This window comes from Rhinopithecus bieti, unplaced genomic scaffold (assembly GCF_001698545.2).
Source record: "Rhinopithecus bieti isolate Rb0 unplaced genomic scaffold, ASM169854v2 scaffold_22522, whole genome shotgun sequence".
NCBI lineage: Eukaryota > Metazoa > Chordata > Mammalia > Primates > Cercopithecidae > Rhinopithecus > Rhinopithecus bieti.
Window position 1 is genome coordinate 3,264,070 of NW_016811454.1, and position 26,327 is coordinate 3,290,396.

At 42.6% G+C, this 26,327-nt stretch overlaps 1 pseudogene; it reads right to left on the minus strand.

Annotated features, from left to right (window-relative positions):
- Positions 1 to 23,510: 23,510 nt before the first annotated feature.
- Positions 23,511 to 24,033, minus strand: LOC108543429 (destrin pseudogene; annotated as a pseudogene).
- Between the last annotated feature and the right edge of the window lie 2,294 nt (positions 24,034 to 26,327).

The window sequence follows — 26,327 nt, forward strand, 5'->3', positions numbered from 1 at the left end:
TACACCATCACATTTGGGTAAGTACACTCTATGATGTTCGAAGAACAATGAAATCACCTAATAATGCATTTCTCAGAATGCATTCCTATTGTTAAGCAATACGTGACTGTATTAATAATTATTTCAGATAAGAGTCTTAGTTCTGTTCTGTGACATGTTACAGAGAAGGAACAACCACACCAACAAACAACAAAAATCAGCAATTTTAGGTCCTCTGTTCAAAAATTCTACAAAATAAATGTGTCATTTGGAAACATCATATTGATAATTCTAGTGACTCCTGGCCCAGACAATAGTAAATGGGGAACTCATTGTCCTGTATTTTGAGGCTTCAGCCGGACAGTAATGAAAATTCACTAGAAACTCTAATAAGCACATCCATCTGATCTCCAAGGAGCCTCAAGCTTAAGAGGAGGAAGAAGACAGAATGGCTTTTCTAAAAAGTAACTGCAAAAAAATGCAATTACTTTTGCACCAACCTAATAGAAGAAATGCCACGTCCTTACATATACCTCCCTGGGCGTCCAATTCATATTCATGGGCTTTCAGTACATTGAAAAAGATTTACCTGATGCTAAATCTTTGCCTGCAAACCAGGGCAGATGTACCACGGGCTAGTTCCCAGCACTTCAGTAATTCTTGAAGGCTAGTGCTAGAGGTACAACCTGTGAAAGATTGGAAGGTCATGGAACACAAAGAAAGTTGTACCACTTTGCACTCACCAGAAAGGGGAAAATGTGACTTTCTCTAGCTATATAAATAGCTGATATCAGGTCTGTCTGTATTATTACCCCAGTGATGACCCATATTGACTAAAAAAATAGCTGAAATTATCAGGCAGCTTGGGCCACAGTCTCATTACTTTGATAGCGCAAGCGAGGCCTTTAACAACACATTGTCATTGTCACATTTGTCTCAGGAACATCAGATCATGATGGCTATTAGTTTGCATTTTTGAAAATATGTCTAAGATATCTGACAAGGTTTACATACAAATTAAAATAACAACGAGAATTCAGGCTAGTGGCTTGTCCTGCAATTGTCCAGGGCAATATTATAAGCCATGATGACATTTTGCTCCCTGTTAGTTCCTAGAGCAATGAAGAAAAATATCTGTAATGATAGCTCCTTTTGCTTTTAAAATGTGAAATCTTTAAACAAACAAATAGAATGTACCATTTCAGACACAGTTCCACAACACGTAAAGAGACTGCTTTGGTTTTACCTCAGGGATAAAGACTTGTATATGAAAATATCTCACTCTTAACAATTCTAACACATCATGCTTATTACCCCCTAAATTCGGCTTTTGTTTTGTTTGCTGATTGTATTTCCTTCTAATCTGCAATTATCAATTTACCCATCCTGTTTTACTGTATCCTATTAGCCATGTAAGTATCATCTATTTAAGATTATTATCTCATGGAAAGCCACCATCAGCAATATTTTTACAGTGCATGCCACAGACAGAGAGTTTGACAAAGAAAGAATGAGAGGACAGAGAAAATTGAATGGGCAATGGTAACCGAGGCTGTGAGAGGTGATATTATAGACATGACCTCACTTTCCTCCTGCCAGTCCAGTGGAGGCGGCCCCAGCATAAAGAAGCAAAAGTCTAGGAAGACATGGCAGACGGTAGAGCCAGTGGCAACCAGGCAGCACCACCAACTATCGTACAAGGCAGGATTTCTCAACTACCCCCTTGAATGTAGATGCTGCCCTCTGCCAGTGAAACCAGGGCCCCGGCTCTCTTATCTATTTTGTGCAGTGCTCAATGGCATGCCATGCACCAGAGATTTGTTAAAATATATATGGTGATGGTAAATACAGATTAAAATAAAGTGCTGAGAAGCCAAGCCTATTAACTCACCTTGAGGTCCTTGCCCTGGTGGAGAAGTCAGGCAGAACAAATGGCCCTGTAATGCTCCAAGCCAAAAGCCCCCAGTGGGAAGACTTTGCGATCAGCATGTGTGGAGGAATTAACTGCACATTCCCTTTAATGTTCATCAGAATTGAACGCTGCTAATTTACAGCACTTCAGCACTTCGGGGCCCCTTAGAGTCTTTCCAATTATGCTAGTGAGGAGGTGACTGGCTTGTGATCCCCATGGTGAGACTGTGGAAGCAGAACTTAGCAGCAGAGGCCCGGGGTTCCAATGCTCCCGTCCTAATGAAGCACATTGTTTGCTCCGTTCTTACTGTCCACGACCCCCAGGCTTCCTGGGCATTTTCTTCACCCTAGTTTCCCGTATCCATTCTGGAATGGAGAAGCAGGGCAGTCACACAACCAATGCTGGGAGTATGTGTAGCCTTATATTTCTAGTTAAAAAGCAATAAATCTGAAGTCGGGTAATGAATTCCATTTTGAGTAATCTCATTATGGACATCTATTCAAAGAGTCCATATAGCACAGGCAGAATGACTGGAAAACCTAGTATAATATGCTGGCTTTTTTCCCTGTGCCAAATTAACAGTGAAGGCCTTTTAAAGGATGCTTCATTCAGGCTCTCTTATTATCAGAAATATTATACAAGCTGGAGCTGAGGCCTGACTGCAGTTGCACTGCTGTGATAACTCCCACTGCTGGATCAATGGCTGGCAGGATTCCACCGTCAAAGGAAACCAGTGAAACCAGGGCCCTCGCTCCAAGCAGCGAGGCAAGAGGTCCTAGTGCGCTGTTCTCTCCTGGAGCCTAGAAGAGGGAAAGAATAGGGGAAAAAGGTCTTGGAAGTATAAGTGGCAAGGGGATTTTCTCTGGGACTTCTTTCTTGGATCGTCTTGCAGGATCCATTTTTAAGGTGTATTGTGTAGGATCTGTTTTATTCAATCCATCTTACATTCAGTTAGCCACTGGTTCTTCCTGGGACGCTCATCAGTTATACCACCACTTTATAACCTTCAGCTGCTTTCCACTGTTATCTTTCAAAAGTTTAGACTGCTCACCCTGAAAATCACCAGGCTTCCCAAACTTTAATGTACACACCCATCACCTGGGGATATTGTTAAACTGCAGTTCTGATTCAACAATCCTGAGGGGCGGCCTGGGATTCCAGGAGTGTAGTAAGCTTCCAGTGGCCTATACTTGGAGGAGCAAGGCTCTAGAACATTGGTTCTCAAACTTGAGCTTGCATTAGAATTGCTGGAGGTTGTTAAAACAGAGGTTCTTGGCCCCACCCCCAAAGTTTCAGACTCGGTAGGTCCAGGTTGGGACCCAGGCAGCACAATTGGAGAATCATTGCTTAGAGTAATGGTTCTGAAATCTGGCAGCACATACGTATTATCTAAACAAAAATGAGGAGATTTAATAACATACGGATTCTCACCTCTGACTCAGATTCATGAAATCAGAGTCTCTGGAGATGAGGCCCCAGCATCGAAATCTTTTTCCACTCCTTAAGTGATTTTTTTCAATATGGATTGAGAATCATTGCTGTAAAGCCTGGTTTTCAGCACAACTACCATACAGTGTCTAGATAGGAAAATAAGACTATGCCATTAGCCCCAAATTTGCTTTGTACTGCTGTATTCCAGAACTTTTGGGTTAAACTGGTTTTTCCTCCCTGAAATAAGCTTCCTTATGCACTGTCAAAACCCCATCTGTCTTTCATGGCTTATCTCAAATTCCATCTCTTTCATGAGGACTTTCTCCAGGTCTGCAGCCAGCTGAGAGCTCTGTTCCTTGAGCTGTCTAATTCCAGTCTCAATTGAAATGCTTGGCCAGGCGCTGTGGCTCACGCCTGTAATCCCTGCACCTTGGGAGACTGAGGTGGGTGGATCACAAGGTCAGTAGATCGAGACCATCCTGGCTAACGTGGTGAAACCCCATCTCTACTAAAAATACAAAAAATTAGCTGGGCATGGTGGCGGATGCCTGTAGTCCCAGCTACTTGGGAGGCTGAGGCAGGAGAATGGCGTGAACCTGGGAGGCGGAGCTTGCAGTGAGCAGAGATAGTGCCACTGCACGCCAGCCTGGGTGACAGAGCTCGACTCCATCTCAAAAAAAAAAAAAAAGAAAAAAAAGAAATGCTCACCTCCCTCATGTTGTCCCTCCTTCCTGTTCCCAGAATCTTCTTGGGCAGCCTCTTTTGTAAAACCTACACCTGTACTAGGGTTATTTGTGTGCCCGTTGACCTTGCCCCACCAGCTTGCAAAGGACTCACAGGCAGGAACTGTACCTCGTTCATCCTGCTTGTCCTTCCCAAAGTGCATTGTCCTATCCTAGAAGGAAGTCCCTCACTTAGAACCTATCAAGTTGCTCTGTGCTTGTTCCGCTGTGGCCCTGGACATACACTTTCTTTCATAACATCCACCACTTCCGTAGTTGTCTTAACCTTCTCTGGTAGGTATAATCTGCTTGAGTGGAGGGACTATGCCATGCACATCTTTAGATCCTCACATCCCTCTACCCTCAATACACACTCCTTTTTAGGTTCTTGCTACTCAAAATGTGGTCCACGGACCAACTGTATTGGCATCACCTGCAGCTTGTTAGAAATGCAGTCTCTCAGGCCCCACCCAGATCTACTGAATCAGAATCTGCATTTTAACAAGGTCTCAAAGTGATCTGTGAACTCATTAAAGTTAGAGAGGGACTGGGCACCATGGCTCAGGCCTGTTATCCCAGCACTTTGGGAGGCTGAGTTGGGAGGATTGCTTGAGATCAGGAGTTCAAGGCCAGCCTGGGCAACATAGTAAGACCCCGTCTCTACAGTAAATTTGCAGGGCATGGTGGTACATGCCTGTAGTCCCAGCTATTAATACTTGGGAAGCTGAGGTGGGAGAATCACTTGAGCCCAGAAGGTCCAGGTTGCAGTGAGCCACTTGCCTGGGTGGCACAGCAAGACCTTTCTCAAAAATAAAATTAAATTTAAAAGTTAGAGAGGCACTTCTTTGGGAGGCGACATAGTAAAATATTTAAGAGAATGTGTCCTGGACTCAGACTATTAAGCTTGGGCGAGTTACGTAAACTCTCTTGCCACTGTTTTCCCATCTATAAAGTGAGAATATTAACAATCCTCACCTCATAGTGATGTGGAAACGGTAACTAAAGTAATGTGTAAGTAAAACACTCAGAACATTATAAGCACTCAATAATACAGTATCAACTATTATTACTCAATTAAAACTGGTTAACTTCAATTGAATTTGAACTGCCACCTAGAATAAACAAGAAAATGAAACACAATTCTGCATGGATGTCAGAAACGTGAAATATAAAAGGTAATAAATAAAAATATTTTAAAAACCCTTAGCAAATGTTAAGGAGCGTGTCAAATGATTCCTGTGTTGAACCTTAAGCAATTAGGCGGCTGGAACCTTGAAAGTTACCATCCCCCAATTTTCTGCTGTGTCACTAGGTTTTTCTCTACTGCGCAATTCTTTCAGGTCGTCTCCACTCTGCTATGCCTAAAAGACAACTTCATACAGTGCATTCGTGTCTTAGACCCCCAGATCTCCTGTAGCCTTCGCAATTACCGCGGCGGCCATGAAATACGCTCCTTGGGTGGCTGAAACACATGCACACACTGCCCCCTAGGGGATATCCTCTGTCATGACCCTCCAAAACAAGAAAGCAGTCTCTTGGGGTGTGTGTAATTGGCTTCAAGGAAAAGGGCTGAAACCTTGACTGTAACATCCTATACCGCTTTGTAAATACTATTGGTCCACTCTAAAGTTAAGTAATAATAATAGGCACTAGTGTTGAGCCTTACTAGAATTTGTGAAACAGAATATGATATATGTGATCTGGATTTGTTTCCCTCAAATGTTAGGAAAAGGCATTAACACAGTGAGAGTCTAGAATGATAACCTACATTTGAAATGAAACCCTGTGTTTGTTGATATTTCTTGAAAAATGATACACCCCTACCCCATACAGTAGATCCAAAACTTAAGGTATTGAAGGAATGGCAGGGTAATGTTACCAACATTATGATGAACTTCATTCAACAGATAATTATTGAGAGGCTACTATGTCCCCAGCACTTGCGGTTTTCACTGAACAAGAAAGGCAATCCTTGTTTTCATGGAGCTGACACTCTAAGTAATATGGTAGCCACCCACTCTTGTATCCCTGCTGTCCCCCTCAGCTTCCGGTGAGCTTTCCTTGGCTCTAGAGGGTGCTGACTTGCCTTGGGGTGGAAGACAAGAGCAGCCAGTGTACCCTGGTCACCCCGAAAGCATCTCACAGACAGAACTCCATTACGACCTCATACAACCTGATGGGGTGTTTTTCTTTTTCTTTCTTTTTTGTTTTCTCGTTGTTTATGGTAGGGTTTTGTTGTCGTTTGTTTTATTTTGGTGGGTCTTTGCTCATTCCTGGCATCTTTCCAGGTCTTCTGGAGCCAATACCAACAGAGTAAGAGAGTAGTAGCTCGCAAACCAACCCCCGACCTCTTGCTGTCCTCTGTCTTAAACCCTGCTTCATTCCGTATGTCTCCTTTGTCTTCTGCCAGGGCTTCCCTAGGTACGACTTCAAATTGAACATATCATGGCTGCTCAAAATGAGAAATAAACATTCAACAATATATAAGCTGCAATGTTGTTATACAAATGACCAAGAAAACATTTAATTTGGAGGAAAAAAGAGCTTAAGAATGGGTGTGTGTATGTGTGTGTGTGTGTGTGTGTGTGAGAGAGAGAGAGAGAGAGAGAGAGCTAGCTACAATACATCACAGCATCTGATCCTTATCTTGGCTCCAGAGTGGAGGAGAGAGAAGGATTATGAAGACTCTTACAGCAAAAAAGTTTTGCCCACCATGCTGCTTGAGGCACACAGCAGAATCAAACTAACTTCTGATTAAGTAAGGTTCCCAAACTTACTAATGGATTCAGTTCAGTGGCTCCATTTGAACCCACAAACTTACAGTATATTTCTTTCCTCATAAACTCTGTCACTATCATCATTCTGTACCTACCTTCTGGTCACCTAAGCTGCCTCCTGATATTCACAATTCCCTCCTCATAGTCACCTTGGAGACACAATGGCCAAGCCTTCTCTGCTTTTGGTGTACCTTGGAGACAGCTGGAGTCCCTTTGCCTACAAAGTTGCTGGGGGGCTAGACTTGCAGTGACCACTGTGTGTTCCCCCATCCTTGAACCCTTCCCTTGGGCTCCTCCTGAGATTGTGCTCAAGCTGATGGGGAACCCTGAGAAGACACCATCCCACCAGAGTGGCCTCACATGTGCAAACATCCTGGCTGTTTCTGTATGTCAGTTTCCTTCTCCTTCCTCCAGAGCTCTTTGGATGTTGGAGTGAGGACTAACAATGACAGACTGTCTTGCCCCACCCAGTCCTCTATTCAGTTCATTCCCTGAGCTTACATGTCATTTCCACCAACCAGCCACTCAGCATCCACGAATGGCTCCCTCTGTGTCCTACTCTGGGTTGGGCCTTGTCTGTCCTGTTTTCTGTAGAATCTCCAGCAATAGAAGAACACCGAGCACATGGCAAGGCACTCAATAAAGAAAACAGGTAGGTACCTCTATGGAGCACTGACTGTATAAACTGTTCATTTCTTATTTAATTGATCCTCATAACAAACCCCAGTCTACGTCTGAGAAGCAAACGTGAGTCTTACAGAGCCTAAGTAACATGCTCAATGTCACACAGCTGTGCCTAACAAGAACAGAATTTAACCCCAGAGACTCTAACTTCAAAGCCTTTATCCACTATGCTGTGCTACTTCCTCTCGGAGTAAGGTTTGAGACTTTCTTGCCTCCTTGTTTGGGGAGCAAAACTCATAAGTTGGTTCAGTCATTAGAGAAACCTCCAGTAATACAGGAGTTAAGAGCTGAATCTAGCCGGGCACGGTGGCTCATGCCTATAACCCCAGCACTTTGGGAGGCCGAGGCAGGCAGATCACGAGGTCAGGAGATCAAGACCATCCTGGCTAACACGGTGAAACCCCATCTCTACAAAAAAATACAAAAAAAAAAAAAAAAAAAAATTAGCCAGGCGTGGTGGCGGTGCACCCGTAGTCTCAGCTACTTGGGAAGCTGAGGCAGGAGAATGGCGTGAACCCAGGAGGCGGAGCTTGCAGTGAGCTGAGATCGCACCACTGCACTCCAGCCTGGGGACTCAAAAAAACAAAAACAAAAAACTGAATCTAGAATTATTTCTTATCTCTCCCATCCTTCTCCTTTGGACTAAAGATTAGGTATTTCTTCCCAACTCTCCTCTAGACCACCACCGCCAAAGCAAATGCCAATTTTCAGCTGGAGTCTCTTAGCTCAAGACAGAATAGAAAGCTCTGCAGAAGGCTGAGTGCCCCAGGAACCAGCAGTAAGTACTAACAGTGCCACTACTGAATACCCCAAGTGCCTGTCAATGGCTTCCTAACAAATGGCTTCATTTAGACTCTCCTACAGGTCAGCCGCTGCATGTCCACCTGAGACGGCTAAAGGCCACACTCCTACACTCTCTTTCCTGTTCTGGAAAATGACACTGAAACCGTAATGAGCCCAGAGGAAGCCAACCAGACAGGAAATAAACCCACTTGGGTGCGTGTGCTTGTGGAAGAGTTTTGGAAGACCTTTCATCTCCTGGGAAAACACTTGTTTGATACAATCATGGCCGTCTATTATTCGTTATTTCATTGGTGGGAAAGCTGGTGGGGATTGATTACAAAATGAACTTTAGCTAAGAGGACAGCTAGGAGGTGGCTCTGAGAGGCTCCGTTGACAGGGGCCAGTGGTGATGTCAGAGGAGCTCGGGTCAGGAATTCTGGGGCAAGGGCAGAGTTGATGAACCTTATTTTTAGATGGTGTTGATATTTTTAGTGAAAGTCCAACAGTGTCTCCATTTTGGTTGGGGTGGGGTAGAGAGAGAAGGGATGACATCCTGGAGTTAGTCATTTCCTCTGCTGGTGAAGAGATTTAGTGGTGCTCCTATGTCATAGGAAGTGCCTGGAGATGGTAAACACTGCTGACATAATGGGAACTTACACCATGGGTGTGTCAGAGCACACATATTCCTTCCTGGACCCTGGGCCAGGTGAGTGGGGGATGCTTCCTGTTTTTGGCTCTAGGAGGACTTTTCAACTTCCGGGAGCTGCTCTGGAGAATAAATCACAAGAACTGCTGGGCTAAGCAGCTCAGGCCACAGACATCAGAAAGTGATTTGGTGGCAGGAATTATTGAATGTGCCCTGGCAGTTCCCAGAACTGCCGAGTCATCTTATCCTCTCTGAGGTGTATAAGGGGCCAAGTGGGTGTGGTTCCAATACCATAAAGCAATCCTCATCTGAAATTTGCTTGCTTGCCAGAGATGCCCTTAGTGCCTGGATCTCATCCACTAAATCTCATCTGCTAAATTCATTCAGCAGATCCTCCCGATTGCGCCTCTGAAATCTCTTGTGAGTCTAGTTCCTCCACTGTACCTCTCCAGATGTCTATCACCTCTTGTATGGATTAGTAGATCACCCGCTCTCCCTGACAATGATCTCTTCCATGTGGCCCTCCTCCATGCTGCTGGTAGTAGGTGCGGTCTGGGAAAACACATAGCAACCTTGTCACCATTCCCCTTCTCCCTCATCCGTAGTAGACATTGCTAATCGGTCACGGCAGTTTACCTGCTAAGCCCAGACATGGGTGACCACTCAGTCTTTCTTAACATTGTCCTTCATCTCTCATGACCGATCAATTGGAAATGGCATTTGACATAAAGTCTATTTGCCATCTTGGTGCTCGTGTTATCTTCCTGAAAACGAAATCCAATTATGGTTCTTCTCTGATGTGAGACTTCCTGTCTTCCTAGTGCCTTCAAAATGAATGCCAACTGCTTGGCAGGTGCCTAGGAATGAAGGCATCTCACCTCTCCTTCCCGTGCGGCCTCATCTTCTCACCTCTCCTTTCCCAACTTCCACTTTTTCCCTATGCATGCCTTGGGGAACGTCACACTCTTTCCCAGATACACTTTGCTTTTCTGTGACTCTTGGCTTCGTGTGGGGTGTTCTTGCTTTCTGGATTTTCCTCTTTCCTTTTTCCTAGCTGTAAACTCTCCTTTTTTCAAACTCTCCATATTTCTCTTCTGCTGCATTTCCAAGATTTCACTAGGCAAAAGCAGTGCACCTTTTCTGTGTTCTCTTGGGCTTCTGTTTTTGCCTCTGTTAAAGGATTGTTATTGTAATATGTTTCATGCTGTATATGTGTTACAATATATTGTGGTTATTACATTAATTATATGCATTATAATTATGGTCATGCATTTGCTTACTTATTCGACACATTTATTGACTGCCTTCTATGTGTTGTGTTACTAACAGGTAAATTAATACATGGAATAAATGTTTAATGAACATGTTTTTGACTAAACAAATAGATGATATTTCTTTGCTCATCGAAGATGCCATTAGCCCTTGTATTTCTAGAGTAGCTTCTTCAAAATCACAGAAGTCTGTGAGTGAGATTTAAGTCTTTCCTCAATTATTATAGAAACTTGTGAAAATAAACATGTTTAAAACTTATTTTTACCAACATCAACCAAGATAAATAATTTTACATGAATGCATATATGATTACATGATTTTTAGTCGTATCTTTTCCCTTTTTTTGGCTTGCCTTTCCCTTCCCTCTCCATCCTATATTCCCGCACCAATAGGGTGACCAGCAGTCACTGTTTACTTGAGTTTGTCTCAATTTTAGCCATAAAACCCCTACATCCTAGAAAACCTTTCAGTTCCAGGCAAACCAGGATGGTTGGTCACCCACCCCTCCACACCTCTATGTTTCTTTTTCAAGTAATCAATTTTTAAAAATCTACTGTATGATCTTCCATATCATTCTCTGTATTAATATAACACAGATTTGTAATGATCAATGTTGTTTTATAAAAGCAATCAATTATATTACATTACATCATTACATGACATTGCATACACTTTCTGCAACCTGATTTGTTTACTAGCAAAACCTTGTGACCACCCCTCCAGGTTAACTGGCAGAACTCTACTTCATTCTTTTTATTGGTTGCATAATTCTCCATGGTGTAAATATTCCATAATATTTTGGTTGTTCACTCATTAATGAACATTTATTTTGTTTCCAGTCTTTTTTTGCCTCATTGAACAATGATCACACATACACACACACACACACACACGCATACTTAAATAGCTTCATGTGCTGGTTCTTTCTATGAGCTACATTTTCAAGAGTGGAATTGCTGAATTGAATAGTGAATGTTGTTTCAATTTTTATAATTATTGCTAAATTGCTTTTCTAAACAGCTGTAAGACACCATATTTCTGCCATTGGATGTATGAGTACCCTTTCTATCACATCTCCACCAGCTCACCGTCACTGGGTGTGATAATTCTTACTAATTTGTCTATCTGATGGCTTTAAAATGACATCTCGTTGTTACTTTAATTTGCATTTCCCTGACTACAAGTGGATTTGAGCATCTAAAAGAATGTGCTTGGCTGTTTAGATTTGCTCTTCAGTGATTTGTCTATTTCTATCTTTTACCTGATTTTCTACTGGATTGACTTACTCTTGACAATTTTAAGAGCTTTTTTGTGTGATACAGGTGCCAGTTGTTTTAAGTCTGGTATAAACCTTTTTCTCTAGCTCTAATATTTGACTGTGATTTTATTTATTGGATCTTTTGCCATAGGAATACTCTTAATATTTATATATTCAAATATGTCTATCCTTTTTATCTAGCCTTTGAATTTCTAGTCTTGGTTAGGAAGTTCTTCTTAACTCATAGATTATATCTGTGGTTCTATATTTTTGCGAATTATTTTTTGTTTTACTTTTTCATTTGGGTATACAATTTTAGTGGTTTACAGCTGATTCTTTTCTGGTCTCTGATCTCATTGATCCAAGTAGTGCTAGACTTCCCATATTAACTGCATGATGGGTCACTGTTGGATGTTCTTCCAGGTATCCAGAGACCCAGGTGAGACTGCCTAAGCCATCTCCCTCTTCTTACCCATACCCACACACATTTCATTGAGTCTCAACATTCATCAAACTCTACACAGTGCAAATAACTATACTCAAGGTTGTTAAATCACCTTTGGGCCAATATGATGGCAATATTTTAGAAACATAAAGTATAGTATAATATTTATACTTTGAATTTTGGCCTTTTAGCTTCTATTCCTTCTCTCTTTTTACAAAACAGTATTCTGATTTTCCTTTGGGAAATAGCTCCTTTATCCACTCTCAGTCATGTGCTTCTAGGTAGAGTTTCTCCATCCCCAGACACAGGGGTGGAGCAATGATCACATTCCTAATCCATTCAGTATATTGCCTTACTCCAGCCATTATGATGGCTCAGGAAGTTCACCAGTCAGGGCCAAGGAGACACAAGAAGACATGTTGCCAGGGCTTCTGAGAAAAGGAAGTTGATTTACCTTCTCTCTTTCCTACTGGTTATAAACAGATTTGAATACAGTAGTGGGACATACTGGCAGATACCCTGGTGTCAACCAGCCTAATAACAGAGCCAACAAAGTGGAGTCAAGAAACGAGAGGTGAGAAATTGGGTCCTGATGCCTTGCATGAATGCTGGATCAAGCTGTGTCTGAAGTAGAATCTTCCACTGTTCAATTACGAACCACCCAATTTTCCTTGTTATTTGAGATCAGTTTTCTCACCTCTTGCAACTAAATATCTTAATCTATATAAGACTTTTCTTCTCAGCTATAGTGACTTAATGAGGCTTCTGAAGGAATTCACTATATAATTTCCCCAATTATCATGCATGGGGCAAATATCTCAGCTTGAACATAAACCACATCCATCACAGGGACTGAGATATGTCCAGTCACCTTGTGAACTGGTGTAGTAGGCCTGCCATAAGTGTGTTCACACAGGGGCTGAGTTGTGTCTGGAAGAAAAGCCCAGCCCCTCGGGGAAGGAAGCCAGGTTTATGTGCTTGGCCTAGTTGGGGGTGGGGTGATTCTGGGAATTGCACTGGGTTACCCCTAGTTCCCTGAGCTGGTGTCTTCAGAGAGTGAGGACCATGTGTGAACATGGAAAGAATTCCTCACTGCAACTTTTCTAAGAGCCGACAGTATGTTTGGGTATTTTCTGTAGTCTACAACACAGTTATAGAGACCAGTCCTGACATCTCCAAGGTTTGAGAACACTAGAGTAGGTGAAGGATGAAGGAGAAATACCAGCAGTGGAGGCAGGATCTCGTGGGGAGACACTGTCTGTCAGGAGTTGGGAAGCTAAGTTGACAAGTGGGGCCTGGCTGGTGTAGCAGCACTCACCACCAGCAGGTGAGCCGGCGCAGGACCCGCCAGACCCACGGCCTCCTGGCAGAGGGAAAGCAGGAGTGGAGAAGAGGGAGAAGCAGTGGAAGCCATATGATTACTCACTGGACCTGGATATGTAGGAGACACCTCCTGGAGACTCAGAGAAACTGGATGATGAGGGGTGAGGGGAGTGAATTTGCAGAGAGTTCCGCTTCTGTGTTGGGTTCTGCATCATTTCTGAAATATGGGAAAATGATCTTAAAAAGTAAGTTACTGTTATAAATGATGCATAATAGCAGGTTAAACTCCCTGCCCTGGTGACTCTGCTCTGCTAGGCTGCTGGTGACACTGTGCCTGTTTCTCTCCTGGCTTGTGTCCCCAGACATGTTCTCCTTCTAAAACCCTACTCTTCCAGGAAAAAAGTCTCCTCTGAGGTCTGCTAGGCAGAGCCCTATACACCCTCCTCTGTGCTCCCTTAGCATCCTTTATATATGCCTTTTTAATACTTTTCAGGCTTTCTATAATTTGCTTACACACATATCTCTTCCACTACACTCTGAACAACTTGTGCTATTTTATTTTTCCTAAACCCAGCACAACTGACACACAGTATGTGCTCAATAAATGTTTGTAGAACTACCAACTAGATTTTTTTAAAAGCTATTTTCTAAGCATGTCTTTGAGTGAGAAAATATTTGGATCCAGAGTCCACTTGAACTGTTGCTCCATTTTATTTGTAAGAGTCTTGTGTGTTCAGTATTGAACTTTTCTTGTTATTTCTGCTTTACTGGGAAATCACAGCTTCTCTTGTTATTTTTCTATACAAGAGGGGATGTGGCTAGAAATTGAGGGCATCTGACTAGGTTTTTTGAATTAGTGACCTTAATCTCCAATGCCAGATTTAATCTTTCTTTTGTGAGGATCATTTAGCTGAGAAAGAGTTAATACTTCCACTACTTCACGAACAAATTGCCTCATTCAGGAAGGGAAAAAAAATTCTCCCAGAAAATTGGATGTCAGTGGATTATTCCCCCTCAGATCCATGGATTAGTGTGCGTGGGGAGGGCATCCAAGTGGAAAAAAGTGTAATATCAATGTATTTCAGGGCAGCGCTGTTCTTTCTCACCACCTCAATTACGGGTCTCTTCATCATAGGCATCATATGATGCATGTCTCACTACCTACTTCACTTAAGCCTATTATGGAACTTTTTTTGATCATTAAATATTTGAGAGTTCTTTAGAATTAGGATACGCTTGCATCAGTGTTGCCTGAATCAACGCTCTCATTTTTCTCTTCACCCAGACATCGGCAATTCAAGAATTCTTTAAGATGAGGAGGACCTTAAAGTATTATTCCTTACTTTACAGCCTTATCATAAAAACTCAATTTTATTCAGTGAAGATGTGTAGGCTTGTAAACTATATAAACATGTATATTTTTCTTTTATAAAGATTCACAATTTACAGTGCTTATTGAAAAAGAGAAATACTAGGCTTGGTAAGCCAAGAGTGAAGTTACTGAATATTACAAAAAACAAACAAACAAAACCCTTTGAGGTATGAGCGCTCCTTTTCCTCGATCATTTAAATAGCCCTGGATGCCTTGTAGAGAACCCTAAGTGCATTCTTCATTACTAATGACATTTTCATGAAAGCGGCTATTTCTTATTTAACAGTCCATCTATCTCTCCTGCATACTCTTTACCTTCCGCCACAAAAGGCTGCGGACAAGTTTAAGTTTTCACAAGGTGACTAATAGAATAATAGGCCTGATGAATATTCCAGGACCTTAGATTTTTCTCTTAAGATCGTCAATCCAAAAGTCCTAAGAACACTGGCCAGAGGAAATGTCTGCCTGTAAGAAAATAGATGGGGAATCATTAACAACCCCAGGAGGAGCCACAGCTATTGATCTTTGAGCTCCTGAACATGTCAGTCAGAGTAAATGACTTGGTGTCATCTGAGATGTTTGAAAGCCACCATCAAGGCAGCAGGTGTGATCCTGTGATGCCAGGCAACTGCTGGTCTTGAGAGTGTTGTGATAACGCATACACACACACACACACACACACACACACACACACACACAAAGTGGGATTTCCCATTGGGAGGGGAGAAGGGGAGGTTCAGATGAACAAAGAGCAGGGTTTGGGCTAACATTGTGCTCTTGGATGATTCCTAGGTCTAGGCAGAAGACATGTAACCTATTTTCTAAATAAAATTATTTTTTCCAGACATGCCTTTAATGTGCCAGCTGTTCATGTGTACACATATGAGTGGTTTCTCAGGTGCGGTGGCCACTGAATCAAGGTTTCCTGGCAAAACGCTTCAGTGGCCATTGGATGTTGGCAACCGGGATGCCTGCCAGCCCTGAACTAGCGGTCGCCCCAATTTCTCACACGGCACACTGCCCTTTGGAGGAATGGCATGTTACCAACTCCTTGGCATCTGAAAGGGATCAGACATAAATCTCACCAGCACACAGAGATGAAAGTGAAAATAAAGTGTGAGGCATCAAAAGGAAGTTGCAGAATGCATGGCAGATGTTGTTAGATTTGTCTAGCAAAGCCCATGTGCCAGGCATGATTGATGACATTCTTGAGAGAGGTTAATAGCTCTGGACGGTGCGGCTTGGACGTTTTGAAAGTAAGCACAGAACAAATGTGAGGGTCGCAGCAGGAATCGCCAAATGAAGCAAGTGGGATTTTCAAAACAAATAGCATGTCATCTGCTTACGTAACATCGATGGTTGAGGCAAATGAAAGGCAAAAGGTAGCCAGTGGTCCCTGTGATAGTTAGAGAGAGAAGAGTCCTTTGCATACTGACTCCCTTGAAGGTGACAGGTTTTGAGTGACAAGCAGGTTACTGTGAATTCTGCGGGAGGCAATGACATGCCTAGTTTACATTGTGAATATTTTGGCCTTAATTTATGCTGTGAGCAATGGCTGAGCCCAGGTCCCTTACGTGCCTACTGAAGATGATTTATGTGGGTTTCATGTAGTTGGACTTTAATTATTCACATGATTATCAATAAAAAATAAGGGCCGAACAGTGTTGAATCCGAACAGCTTGGCAGGGCAAACAGCTGATTGTAACGACTGCCTTATTCTCCACATCAGGTATGAGAACAAATTCATAAGCGGGATTTACACTTTTCCTCCCTTTTTCACAAACATACAAACTGCCAACCTGTTAATCAACTCCCTGATGGCAGACAAATGTCTCTGGGAAACATGTGCCAAATATCAATTGTTATTGGCTGAAACTCAATAGGACGAAATGGATTGACGCTGCCATTCTATTCTGTGCAATACAATTGCTGATCAATAGTGAGTAATTGGACATCATTCTGTGAAGGGGTGAATGCTGAAACAGGAATATCGCCATGAGTTATGGCGCATATTAATCACTGTCTAATTGTTTCATCAATGCAACTTCCTTCCGACAACCCACTATGGTACGTAACCATATTGGGGGGGGACCCTCCCATTTTTCCTTACAGGTATTTGTTTGAAGGCTAAAACTGCATGACTCAAGAAATCATGGTTCAGTGGCCCCCTGCATATTTGATGTGGTGTGAGCTTCACTATGGCAAGAAATACCCCATAGCATGTAGAGTGGGCTAAAAAACATTCCATAAAAAACACTCCTCTCCCCTTAGGAAAAAGGACAAAATGGGAATGAACTAAGTAGCAGGAATTCACCTGGAATGTGACTGTCCCCCCGAAGCAGCATTTGTTATCACTCTTGTTTTCCTTCTCTTACCTGAGAAATTTCCAGGGGACCAGTAGGAAGAGAAAACAAACAAACAAACAAACAAACAAAATATATATATATGCCTTCAAGAGTCAGGCCCTAGAAAAAGTTGAACTATTCTGAGAACAAAAATGAAAATGCTCAGTGGTATTCCCTTTTGAGATTTGGTTGTTTGCTGCACACGCAGATTCCAACCATGAGGCAGTTGGATGAATTTGGGGGTCCTCTGCCTCTCTCGGAGCGCTTTTTCTGCCAGGATTGCTGGTGTGTTGAACTCCAGGGGTTTATGTAGAGATCACTGCAGAATAAAGGCCTCCCTGTTATTCTTTCCTCTGCCTTTTCGGGAGCAGGTTTTCCCTGAGCTTGAAGCTTTCATGGTAATTCCCATCTTGGTTCTCTAGCTATTCACTCACTCCTTCCGTCAAGAAATTCTTTTCTCCTTCTTTTCTTTGCCTAGTATTTTTGGGATAAATCCACTTTTACAATAGCAAGAGGGAAAGCCTGACTATAGCCACAACTGGATTCTTTCTGGAGTAGAATCCCAATGCAGTTTCTCTGGTAAAACAATACCAATACCTTGGAAATGGCCCACTCCAGGACTCCAGGAAGTTGTCTCACTGTGGGAGGCAGTTTTGAAAAAAGAAAATGACAGGGAAACTTGGAGGGTGGCGGGAACACACACAGTGGCAGAACAATGGCTTCCCCTCCGTGTGAAACCCAGGCCCCTGGGGAACTGACTCTAGAGTAGTGATGTGGTTTCTTAATCAACACTTCCAAACAGTCAGACACTCACCAAATTAAAGAGACCTTGCAAGAGGAGAGAGCAGGAGGCTGAGCTTCCTACAGCATGTTGTAAGGAGCCATTCCTCAGAACCTGTGTCGGGGTTGCTTTGCAACTTTTCCCTGACTGCTTTTTTAAGCCACATGAATCCCCTCCAACTCCTTTCCTTATGAAAATTATCTGAGAAGGGTTGGAACAGGATCATAGCTTGTTCACCTGGATCCCACTGCACCAAATGCTCGACTGGGAGCTCTGATGTGTGCCCAAGTTTGAAATTCTAGTTGGAAGTCCTTGGGTTTGTCAGACGATCAGGAAATATTCCAAGGCCAGATTTCAAAGTAAAATCCTCTCCACTTCCTTCTTGACAATGTGTTAGAGATATGGAGAGCGTAACTTTACTTTGTCAGGCCTGACTCTTAGCTCCTACAGAATTGAAATAAACAGAGAAATATTGAGGGGTTTATGTAAAACATACCTCCCCATAATGATGTTTTGCACTTATATAATTGTTTGCACTGTTAAAAGCATTTTCATGTTTCCTTTGATATTCATAGTAACTGAGGTCAGTAATACAGGTAGTTTGAGCTCCAATTTACGGGTGAGGAAACTGAAGTTGAGGTCTTTATCTTCTCAAGAACAAATAGCTTAAAAAGATGGAACTATAAATGAGATTTGTTTTGCCTTAAATCCTGGTGTTTCCTCCTTTTTTAATGCTTCTTCATACAGTTATACTAAATTGACAAAGGAGAGTCAAAGGAGAATGTAAGTCTAATTTAAATGTCTTAAAATTTTTTTTGAAAATAACTTCTTAGTTCTTAAAAGCAAAAGATACTCAGAATGAGATTATCTGGTTGTAACTCCTCCACCCCTCCCCAAGTGTTAGGTAAGATCTTTAAATCATTTGAGACAGCTAAGAACATCTATTTTTAAATACCCCAAGAGAAGGAGATTCTTCAACCCCTGTGGGTAACTTTTCCTGATGTTTAACATTTCTCAAAGCCAGGAAATTCTTTCTTGTGTTCTAAATCCCTAATGCTGCAGCTTGAACCGGCTTCCTCCCGGTTGGTCTTCACGGAGATGCTGAACAGCTGGCTGCGTTCCTCCATGTGAGAGCTTTTCAAAGAGAAGGGAAAGACTGTTAAGTCATTCCTCCGCTTCTCTTCCACAGGTTCAGTAATCCCCACTCCTTTCACTATTTCTCATAGGTCTCATTTTCCAGGCCTTTAATCGTCTCTCTCCCTTCTCCCACGTAACTCAAAGTTTCTGTTGAGATATCCGGCTGAGGAGAAGAAGGCCTTTGTTCTTGGGGTGGGGGATTCTGGAAAAGGGAGGAAAGCACCAAACCTCATTAGGCCAGCACTCACTCCCCCTCCGAGTGCTGATGATGTCCCTGCGCTGGCACTCAGAAATCTGACATTCTCAAGGAATTGAATGGATAATTAATTCGTAAATTGAATGCCAAAATGCCTCCTGAATAACAACCGGGTATTTGGCAAAAGCCTTCTCAAATATCTTTATTTCTATCCAGTGTACCCACTTCTTTAGACTGCGAAAGTCTCTAAAACTATTTCAAGAGCTCTTTGAAAATGATTCGCCGGAGAATTTTTTGGGGTGAAAGATTCCAGAACACCATTAGTTAGTTAACATTTCCCATGTTTCTGACATCTTTACTATAATACAAAATGAGTCCACTAAGGCACGGGCTTTATATAGCTACATGATTTTTCTCCTGCATTTTATATTTGGCCATTGACTTAGTATGTAATTATTAGAAAAAATCACACAGTGAATAGGACCAAGACATCAAGAAGCTTTAAATAAAAGAACAAAAAGTATGGGATACCTTTGAACTTGAGACCATTTCATGTTCTTGCTGAATGCCTTGAGAAATAGCTACAGGTGTTCCTTGAACAAGGTCAGAGTGTCACATGGAGGATGTGGTGATAGAAACGAATCCATTCAAGGTAGCTCCTAAGCCTGCTGGGCATCTGTTACACATCTAGTGTTGGCTGGGTGAGCAGCAGGTCTTAGGGGTCTTTAATTCAGTGACTGTCAACAGCCACATAACAACCATGATAGGGCTCAAGTTGGCACCTTTATGACAACTTTAGTCAATAAGCTAAAGCCTGAAGACTGTTGGCACAGTGTTTGGTGGAGGATTGAAGAAAAGTAAATGCACTGTAGAAGGTCTAAAGATTCCTGGTCAGAATGATCCCAGCTGGCCTCATTAGTTGGTGATAATTTACATCCCCATGCCCTCCCAGAGACTTTTTGTTTATTCGTTTAGCCAAATAGTGTTACTGAGAGCCGTTTGAAATGAGGAAATAACATGTGCTACACAAAATTGTATTGTTTATTGTGAAAAGTGATTGATAAGGAAGATAAGATGGAGGTTTTAAAAATATCAATTCACAAGACCTGTTCACAAGGTCACCCCAGTGACCTTTCTCTAAGCAGGAAACAACTACCCACTTTGTTTATCTTCTTCATTAGGACCAAATGACCCTCTTCAAACAGTGTCAGCCCTTTCTACTGGATCTTTGGTTCTTTCCAGGGGAGTTCAATAAGAAGTAAAACCCTGAGGTTGCTATTAACTTGAAATTTTATTCCCCACTCCTGTCAAATACTAACTATGGAGAACCAGATTTTGAGAACTGGGCCTCATGAATTCTTCCAGACTTCAATCCTTTTATATGGCTACAGGGCCCTGGTACTTAACAGACAGGATGGCAGTTTACAACTCAGCATTGAGGATGATCTGAACATGGACAAGGCTCACCTGCCACACAGCATCCAAGTGAGACCAAAAGCCTGGCAGAGTTGCAGAAGTACAATCACAAGAGAGGATTGTCTGCTCTGTGTGGTCCATGAAAAAGGTGTTTGATGTTGGCTGGACATTAGATCACCTGGGAATTTACAAAAATAATGCATGCCTGGACCATTTCCCCTGAAAATGATCAAGATTTCCTAGAAGCCATGGTTGAGACTGACTAATGGGACAATCAGTGTCAAGGGGATTCTTTAAGGTGGCTCCAAAATTTAGGATTTGGAGGCAGAGGGAGCCCTTAAGTACTGAGAGAGCTCAAGAAATAACTAGGCTCTTTCCCTACTTATCCTTTGTTCTTCTCATTATATGCCATCTCCCTCCCTCCATCCTTTTGTCCTCCTTTTGCCCTTTCTCCCTCTCTCCTTCCCCCCTCTTCTTCCTTCCTTCCCTCCTAACTTCCTTCCTTCCCTCCCTCCTTCCTTCCTTCCTTCCTTCCTTCCTTCCTTCCTTCCTTCCTTCCTTCCTTCCTTCCTCTTTTCTTCTTCCTTTTCCCCAGGACATGAAGGAAGTTTGGGCAGTTTTTGGTGGGGTAATTCTATGTGTCAAGCAGTACCATCTCCAGGCCACAAAGTTTGAATGAATCTGCTTCAGGGTCTAGGTGGCTGGATAAACAGGTACTCAGGTGATGAACCAGGCTTCAATACCCAGCCCAATGTCACTGTTCCTCGGATGTTTTCCCCAACTCCCCCAGTTAGAATTAATCTCTCTTTCCTCCAGCCTCCTCTCATCTCTAACACATGAGATTTGCTTTTATTCTAGAAGTTATGTTCACTTCTGATTCTCTGTACGTGTCCATGTGGTGAGGTGAATTGAGGCTTCTAACCTCCATTCCTTCCCCTCTCCTCCCTATCTGATTTGGGACAAGACACTAAGTCAGGCAGGGAAGAAATCTGGTAATTAGTGAAAAATGACTAGAAAGAATTCAAATGTATCAGGTAGATTATATTTGTAGTCCTCAAAAGAAAGATGATTATCATGGCAAAAATATTTAATATTGCAAATCTATAAGTTAAAATATAATCAGCTCCAAGACAGAAGGAAATGTCTCAATCACGCTGGTATTCCCAGGGCTCAAGGCATTGACCAGCACAAAGTAGAAATCGTGACTTTAGTGAGGGTTAAGAGTTCAAGTCGAGGGTCTGGCTGCTCACATTTGAATCGTGGTTTAACCACCCTAACTACCATAGTGACATGCCCAAGTTACTTAACTTTTCCAAGCCTCATCTTCCTCTCTATTAAAGGATCTAGAAATAATTCCATAGAGTTGTGAAAACAAAATGATGCACTCCATGCAAAGTTCTTAGCACACTGCCTAGCACAAGTAAAGCCTCACTAAGTGTTTGCTATTATTATTAAAATATCTGTACAAATGAGCATGTGTCAGCCTCAGCCATGCCTTATTTCCTTTGCACACCTCAACCAGCTCTCCCAGCCAGTATGAACGGAAATGGCATTATCTTCTGATCATCAACTGCCTTGCATCAATTACCTTCCTGTTCCTGTCCCTTGTCTTTGGGAGGTGCCGTTACCTCAAACAGCTTCTTTGGCCCTGAACCACTTCTGCTTACAGCCATTGCTTATGATTTCACCATTTAAGGGTATATTCATTTTTTATCTGGATTCACCTGAATAAAAATCCTGCAGCATGGAGAAGGGAGTGCAGGGAGTGGCCTTCTCTGGACTGCACATGACCTTAGCATAACCCTGAGTGTCAGATTGGCTTAGAATCCTGACATACGATGCCACATCTTCCATTATCTCTCCCTTCCTATAGCATTGAGTTTATTCCCACTGCACTGTAGTAACTAGATAAATATCTGCTGGATACTCCCAGACTGCTGTGGGCAGTTTTGATGATGTAGAAGGGATGGTACTAAGCCATCTGATTGGGGACAACGCAGTTCTAAGTCAGCTGATTGGGGGAGAGTTGGTCCTAAGCCATACATCCCTCCAGAAATGACCTTTAAATTATGCATGTCTTTTCTCACTTCTTGGGAGAAATCCAATGTGGTCTTTCCCCTCTAAAGGCAAGAAACAGATAAGAACATACTGGGGGTTTGTTTCTTCTTTTCTGTATCTGTGATCAAAGCAAGAACAATATCCCTGAAGTTCAGGGCTCAAGGGTTCTGGACTTTAGAATCAAATCTCTCTTTATAATTTTCTTCTTCAGGTATTTCCAGGGGAAAATCATTTACTCTTGGTACAAGTGAAAAACGTGTTTGGGTTTGACCTGCTTAATTCTCCCTGAGTTAAACTACATGTGAATAAAGAGGTTTTTAAAGCAGATCCATGATACATTAAGAAACCAGAGCTCATTAAAGAAAAAGAAGTCCGTGACAAGATTCCCTCCTGCCACCCTTTTGTAAAACCCCATTTCAAAGATAATAAAAAAAAAGTGATTTTCAGTGTAATTTCACCCCTACTTGTAAAGGGCACAGAACCTTTTGAATAGCAAAAATTTTAAAATCCAGCGTCTTGAACACAAATGCAATCTCTTTCTTTTCCTTTCTGATGTAACAGTGCTTCTGAAATCTATTTCACTGGGGTGAAGAAAGGGGTAGAGAAGAAAATAAAAATCCTATTTGTTGTCACTAGAACACCATAGGAGTTCATTTGCTTCCTTCGAATTTACATACAATTTCCACTTAGTGATACCCCTCTTTCTTTCTTCATGGTAGCTTTTATTTAATTCTATCGCCTTGCTGTTAGTATATACAAGGCTATACCTAGAAATTCCCCAATTTTTTTTTTTAACTTCAGACTTTAGATTTATTTAGGACTGTTTGCATGTGTTTCTAGAATATTTACGCTAAAAAATGACAAGACAGCTCCCCTTCAGTGAGACCCTGGCCTAAATATATATGCTTTATTTATATAGTGAAAGAATAACATTAAACATGGATGCTTTCAATGTATGGCACTGAATGATGATCTACACAGGGCGTCCTTCAAAGGCTGCAATTAAGGACCCACCTAACTTTTCAGCAATACAAGCCCGATTGAGATCTTCTGGCCTGTTCATGTTTATGCCTTAAAATTCCTTTTAGATTGCATCTTTGGAGCTTGCGTAGTTCAGTTTACTTTTCACAGGTTCTAGTTAGGTGCCAAAAAAAATTAAAATTAAAAAAAAAAAGCACAAAAACCCATCAACTCTTCTTTTCTGTATTCCTTAGTTTCAAAGTGTGCATCATACAAAGCATAGTGGCAATCGTTTTCAGGAAGCATTCCCACAAAATGCTTGAAAGGACCAGTTGTGGTTACGCCAACATCTCCACCAAGATCTCTGTGCCTTCTTCTACCATGAAGCACTTTTTGTCTGCACTGAAACAAAAAATAAAATAAAATAAAATTGACAGCCTTCTTTCTTTTCTTGATTTCTTCTGGTATGGAGCATTTCCAAACTTTCATGTCATAAAAAATGCAACATCATCACTAACTTGCACTCCTGAGGCCATCTTCTCTGAAGTAGTCACAGGGTCGCAGGAAGAGAGAGCCAGTGGGTACTGAGTATCCTCCTCAGGGCTGTGGACCAAATCTTACCACGAAAGAATTTTCTGAGCCCTCCGTGGTCACTGACCTCCCATCCATGCCTGCCTGTTAAGTAGCTTCCCTGTCCCAGGAATTTAGCCCCACCTAGAACCAACAGTATGTTTTAGAGTTAAGAATAAATGCAGCCAGGTGCAGTGGCTCATGCCTGTAATCCCAGCAGTTTGGGAGGCTGAGGCAGGTGGATCACCTGAGGTCAGGAGTTTGAGACCAGCCTAGCCAACATGGTGAAACCACATCTCTATTAAAAACAGTAAAATTAGCTGGGTGTGGTGGCAGGTGCTCTAATCCCAGCTACTGGGGAGGCTGAGGCAGAAGAATTGCTTGAACGTGGGAGAATGAGGCTGCAGTGAGCTGAAATCATGCCACTGCACTCCAGCCTGGGTGACAGAGCAAGACTCTGTCTCAAAAAAACAAAAATAAAAATAAATAATGCACACATATATTCTTTAACATCTCTGCTCTTGAGACTATACTCTAACCAGAACTTATGGAAAGAGCATGGAATCTGGATTTAGAGAGATGGAGGTTTGAATTTGTGACTTTATACAAACAGCTTCACCTTTCTAAGCCTCAATGCCCCATCTGTAACATGGAGATGATGATACGGATGTACTGGTCAGGAGTCTGGATTCCTTCTCTCATCCTCCTCTTCCGTCCTGTCATGCACATGACTGTGAGGAGACTGCTGTCCTTCCAGGCATCTTGATCTTTCACACAGGCAAAAAGGAAGAGGTTAAGTAGCAGGCAAAGGGCACAAGCCAACTGAATCTGTCATTTATTGTCCGAAAGCAATAGCTTTCCAGAGAGCCTTCCCCAGGGGATTCACACGTACTATTCATTGGCCTGAGATGAAGCACAGGGTCTCCCGTAGCTCTGAGGAAGCCCAGGAAATCAACTTTGTTTAGTTGGGATATTGTCCATCTGAACAAAAGCAGGCCGCTGTGCATTTGTGGGGATAAAGGGGAAAATGGATCCTGGAGGCCATGGCAGTGTTTACAACGGTCTACTTCACAGCATCGTTGTGAACATTACATGAGACATTTATGAAGAATGCCTAATGCATCCAAGGAGCTTGGCAACAGGTCGCTTCACAACATGACTTTGATGGGACCACATCCCTCACGTGGCCATGAGTGTGGATGTTCAGGAAGAAAACCAAATCCACACTGACGGATTCCACAGGGGACTATGACACCTTCTGTCAACACTCTTGACCTGTATTCCCAGGCCCGAGGAGACTCATGTTCAGGGTGGTTAAGCCTCTCCCCCTGAGGCCACTCCCACAGGTGAGAAACAGTGGGTCTGCCAAGACCTCGGCTGGTTTCAGAGCCCTGCACCATCCTCTGGGCTCGCCTATGTCTGAATATAATAATATGTTGATAAAATACCTTGTCAAGCTCCACAGCGTTCCCTGCCACACGGTCTTATTACACTTCTGCTTCATAATTAAAATTGAAGAACACAAGCCCACTGGACCTGTCATTAGCATGTGGAGTGGCTGCCACAGAAGGGACGTCACATTTGATTTCTAGGCCTGGCCCCACATGCTGGCAGGGGCCCGGGGCCTTTGTTCACCATGGCGATTCAACCTCCTTCAATATCTTATCAAGTATGTGCATGAGGTGCTGTTGTTTTGCTCTTGCTGGCGAGTTGTAGGATAGAAGCCCTGTGACGGAAGAGCAGGGAGGGGGAAGAGACTTGCAAGAAGAGAATAACCTGGGAAAGACACGAAACTAGAATCTCACTCACTGGTAAGAAAAATGGAGCTCTTCAGGCATTCCCATGCTATTCACACAGAGTAGGACATATTCACAGTATCTTTTGGGTTACATTTCTGAAATACCCCAAGAGCTGGGAAACAGCAGAAAAATACACATGTACACATATGTGGGGGCGGGGGGCTCTCTATTTCTGGCATGAATCTTGTATCATTGGGACATAAATCAACCTTCTAGGATTCGAACCAGTAACTCAAGCATGAAGCTACCAACCCCATGCTCCAAATTTGGCTAGATACTGCCCGCCCCTAGGAAGAAAGAGAAAGCTGAAGTCTCCTGCATTCAACCACAGCTTCCTGTCCTTCCCAGACCCCCAAGAGAGTCAAAATCTAGTTAGTCTTTTCAAATGACAGCGAAACCCTGCCACCCCTGATGGAAACCAAGCCATGTCCTCTGTGGGCCCCGTTCTGTTGCATCCCATG